Source organism: Oryzias melastigma, linkage group LG11 (assembly GCF_002922805.2).
Source record: "Oryzias melastigma strain HK-1 linkage group LG11, ASM292280v2, whole genome shotgun sequence".
Classification (NCBI taxonomy): domain Eukaryota; kingdom Metazoa; phylum Chordata; class Actinopteri; order Beloniformes; family Adrianichthyidae; genus Oryzias; species Oryzias melastigma.
Genome location: NC_050522.1, coordinates 8,553,322 through 8,558,750, shown reverse-complemented (window position 1 = coordinate 8,558,750; position 5,429 = coordinate 8,553,322).

The window sequence follows — 5,429 nt, the reverse complement described above, 5'->3', positions numbered from 1 at the left end:
ATTTTCTTGTTTGTTTGTTTTTTTGGTAACATTTATGCTTACAGAACACAAGATATGCTGTAAACCCTGTTAGACCATAATGTGAATATGTATCACTTCATATAGCTTACTCTTCTGGCTTGACTGTAAGTTGTGTTAAATAAAAATATTTCAAATAAAGTTGTGGTTGTTGGGATTTTTGTCATTCTCAATGGTCTTTCTATAAAAAGAACTACAATCTGCTTTGATAAAACTAAAATTAGTTATTTTCCATGTAAAAATGAGCAAATATATGTTTTTAATTCAAAGGCAGGAAAAAACTAAGTCTTTGGTCAACAAAGAGCTCTTTTTCTTACAGTCAAATGTAGGCTAATAAAAATAAAAGTAGGTCATTGGTCTCATTTTGTCCTCCACACGTCTCTAACATCGAATCTGATCCATCTTAAAGTGAAGTGACTAAAGGAAAAAAACTAGGGCTGTGAATGTTGATGCGTTGACGTGCGTGACTAATAAAACATAATTAACTTGTTAATATTTGATAATCACGCTCAGGCATCCTGCCGTGCAGCTGTGAGATCAACGTAATAAAACTGTCTAAAATAGACTTAAACGTTTTTGTGATTGAGATTTTATTAAAGAGATAATATGGGATTTATTGGTAGTTTTTGTTCTATCTCCTGAAGAGGGTGGGGTTAGGCAGCATGGTGGAGAAACCCATCTGCAGAGGAGAAACGTACAAAAGACACAGAACTACGCACTAAAGCCCTGGAGCCACAACAACAATCAGGAGGTGAAGGATTTGATTTCAAGAGGGCCGAAGGTAAGGACAAATGTTGGTGTTTTGAATGAGTGAGAACAAAGACTCAGAGACCCTTAAGAAGCAGGTTCCCATTCTTCTCTGTGGGGGGAAGAGAGGAGGAGCTGAAGGCCTTGTGGCATGTGGTTTTTCCCAGGGAAAGAACATACTTATGGTTGTTGGAATTCTTTATTCCTAATGGAGAAAATTCTTCTGAACAGAAATGCCACCTTCAGTTATATTTGAGAACTGGAATGAACCGGATCAAAGGATTCTTGTGCAACTCGCTGAAGGCCTTTCTCACCATGGCTGCCAAACGATCAAGTTTAAGCCCAGGGGTCACCGATGTGGTGCCCAGGTAGCCCCAAGGGAACCACAAGGTGAACGCAGGTCTCTTCTAAAAGTAACACTGCATCTAAAATTCCATTTGATTCTGTTGCTATTTTCTTTTTTAAGTTACACTTTCATTTAGATAAATTTAAAAATATAAATGTCTCAAAAATATGTTAATGATACATGAGCTTTAGATAAGTTAAGGTGACCAGGTCAAAGATAATTAATTTTGTTAAATATTCTGCAGATTTGGTTATGAGTTCAAAATGTGACCAGATTTGTAAAAAATGTGTAAGTTGATTTTTCTTTAATATTACATAGTCGATAAATATGGTACAACATAGTGAAAATGGGATATTTTTACCATGAAATGTAACAATTACTGAGATTAATAAAGTTCTGAATATTGATGTTTGTTTCCTAGCTTGTTGTCATTGTTGATAATTATGGTGACAAATCGGTGTCTTCACATAGAGGAGTATCATTATTCATTATTAATAATGTAGAACTAAAACTAAGCAAAATGTGTTCTTTCAAAATGGTAATCCTTCGTATGACTCAGTACTCATAAAGTGACCATCAGTTTCAAACAGATTGGTGTCTCCTGATTTAGCCCATCCTCCTCATATCTATATTCATATCAACACTTCCATCTTTTTCAACCGCTTCTCTTTGATCCTCACGTGGTGACAGATGTTGGAGATCTCACCATGAGAATGGAATCATCTGATTCAGCTGCTGCAGGTTTGTTGTGCGACATGTCGTCAGTTTTCAGTTCCTGGTGGAGGAGATCCATCAGGACCAAGAGTTGAAGTTACAGCTCTCTATCTCAACCTGAAGCTGTTGGTTCATCATACCCACAGTGATGGATGTCTTGCTGTTTAATGAGGTAAATATCAAATCCAAGGCCCATCAATATGTATCTGACAAATATGACCTGTGCTTTCTATCTGCACAGCAGGGGGGCTCATTGGTATGGAGTACCTATACCAGCAAATGGGCTTTAGCTCATAGACTGTATATAGAATAACTGGACGAAGCAAGCCCCCCTCCTTCCGTGTTCCGTATAGGAAGTACCACTGGGTTGCAAAAAGGCCAAAGTCCCATTGACTTACATTGGGAAACAGACAGTTATTTCTCAGTCATTTTATATGTCAGAATAATCATTCTTCCTCTGCTGCTTTCTGCTTAACTTCTTTTTTCTAATCCTAATTTTTTTTAAAGATTTTTTTCCATTATCACAAGTTATTAGAGTTATAAATTGACCAATCAGATGGCTCAATAAGCGTTTGTGGGTCTGACGTCGACCGTCTGGGGGGTTTGAGTGACACATGACGGGTAGCCAATGGGAGCAGACTTCATCAATGGCTCCGTCAAAAGACCTTTTAACACCTAGGCCTACTTTACAATTCAACAATGTACCAGTCATTGTCCTACTGTTGTTTTCCTCAATGGAATGTACCAATGCAGCAGTTTAAAACAACAAGAGGCATTTTTAGATGAGGATTTACTCTGTAGAAATAGATTTCACTCTGAGGTTATGTGCTTTGGACTTTTTTGTTTGATTAACGTTCGTTTTTCGCTATTTCACTGTTTTGGTTGTAGCTTATAAATTCTAAGTTACATATATGCGCATAAAATCACCAACCAAAGTTTCATCTTCGCCGCACTTTTCCAGCTTGCAGCCTGAATTAGACGCAGCCGTCTGAGGAGCGCGAGACAAACTTGAATGGCCTGATCGTATGTCCAAACAGAAAAAAGATCCAGCCGTTCACTTGTTAGGATGGTTATTTATTTTAAATACCGCTGAACGCGCTTCTCACGTGGATCTGATCAGACTGTAACCTGGCCGCGAATGACAACTGAAAAGCTGCGGCGCGCGCGAGAGGGACACGCACATTTCTCCAGCCGCAGCGGCGTCACCCAAATGCTCCTTTTATCTCGACAAAAAGGAATAAATGTAAGTAAATCCAAAAGGACCGCTGACAGAATCAAATGTTGGAATGGTTCTCCCTCAAAGGCTTCAACAATGACTTGTACGATTCTCCCGAGCAGCCGTTATTAAAGTAGAAGGTGTTTACATCCGCGGTCTCGTGGTTGAGGCGTGGAAAGCGGCAGACGGTTGCAAAAAACTCACTCCTGATTGGTGACAGTACTTCCTGTAGATTCGGTGACTCAGCTATGACTCGGACCAATCGCTGAAGATTGTTTGCAAATGGCGGTATCCATTTCAGGAATTGACGGTGAAAGCGGCGGCCTACTTTCGCGAGGAGAGGAAGTAATGCATTTCCAATGGGGGACCTCAGTGCTCGATCTGTCCATTGTTTTTACAGTCTATGGTTTTAGTCATTTCCAATCAATTATTTTGTAACATCCCACTGCCTCCTGATTAACTGTTTTGTTATTTCAGAACATGGATCTGTTCTACTTTAATTTTCTAAGTTTTTCTGAAGATCAGGTTGTCAATTAAACTGAAAAAACATTAAAAATGTGGAACAGTGGTTAGCGCTCTTGCCTCACAGCAAGAAGGCCCCGGTTTCGACTCCCGGCTGGGACCCTTCTGTGTGGAGTTTGCATGTTCTCCCCGTGCATGCGTGGGTTTTCACCGGGGACTCCGGCTTCCTCCCACCGTCCAAAAACATGCTTCATAGGTTCATTGGTGACTCTAAATTGTCCCTAGGTGTGAATGTGAGAGTGGATGGGTGTGTGATTGAGGCCCTGAGACAGACTGGCGACCTGTCCAGGGTGTACCCCGCCTTCGCCCATCAGTAGCCGGGATAGGCTCCGGCACCCCCGCGACCCCGAAAGGGACGAAGCGGTCAAGAAGATGGATGGATGGATTAAAAATATATACTGTATATAACAAATCAACACATGGTTTCACTCATGGGCTTTAACACAATATTAGATTTCGGAAGCAGCAAAAGTAAAACAAAAGCATTGAAGAAAACAGCTAGTGAACGGTATCAAAAAGGATCTTAACAAAAACTAGTAGCTCCACGCATCTCTCAAAAGTTATACTTTTAAAAACAGGTCCCTTTTAGCTTTAGGTTGTTCATGTAACCTGGAACAGAAGCACAAACAACCCTTAATACTCTTAATATTTTTTCCGTATAAATAATTTCAGACACCTTTGTAAATCTTTTTCTGAATTTTCTGTAAAAAAAATGACGCCATCTGAAATTCTTTGTTTTGATTGTCCGAGCTCAGCCTCGAACTCGCGATCTTCTGAACGGCAGCAAGAGGCCACAAGAGGGCAGCAACCGTCTTGGTATCGGTCGTTCAGAAGCTCGCGATGTGTAGTCGCAGAGTAAAGCTTCAAATCCCATACAAAATCTGTAAAATAATTAGAAATATATTGGAAAATATGAAAATGAAAAAAACTGTATCAAAAAGAGCAACTATTTAAGTCTAAGGATGGAGGGGTTTTGGATGGCTGAGGACTAAGAGTCAGAGCCTCAAAGTGATGTGAAGCCTAAGTGAAAACGACTGATGTTGTTTTATGCTTCTTTTTTCAGATTTCATCAACATTTCTAAGCTAAAAGTGATCAATTTTGAATAGTATAACTTTGAGATAAGATATGTGGAGCTATATTTAATCAGAAAAACACGTGTTGCTGTTTTCCTGATGCTTATTCTCTGCGGTTGTTTTGCTTCAGAAACATCAATTTGTGTCGCAGCTTGTAAATTGCAGCTAATGGGTTCATTTTTACAACGTCTTTCTAATTTTTTAACATTTCTTTTTCATGCATTTGTGGTATTTGACACTTTATGCTGCAGTTGTGGACATCGTGGCTTGAACTCGTGAGCTTCTGCACGTCATCAAGTGCACCAGCTGCTCTGAAAAAGAAGCACAAACAACACAAATTGTTTACATCACTTTTAGGCTGCCCTGAGTCATCCAACTCACTTCAATATAACATCTTTTACCAGTAGAGTTACATTGTTTGTACCCCTAATATACTTTACTTTTATGGACTGAAATTATTTCAGTAAATATTTTGCAGTAAATTGACACCATTTGACGCTGTCCGTTTTGTTTGTCCAGAGTGGGTCTCGAACTCGCAAACTTCTGAACGACAGCAAGAGGCCCCCCTTCCTCTCCTCTTCCCCCCACAGAGAAGAATGGAAACCCACCTCGGAGGAGCTTATTCCGAATGTTCCAATTTCTTCAACCAATCAAAACGCCGGATTTGTTCCGATTCTTTGATACCACGCCCACTGTGTAATACCGTGACTGCTGTTTTCCTGCCCAGACATTTGATGCTGTAAATGTTATTTTAACAAGAAAAATAGATTGTTTGTAGGATTTAAAGTGTCA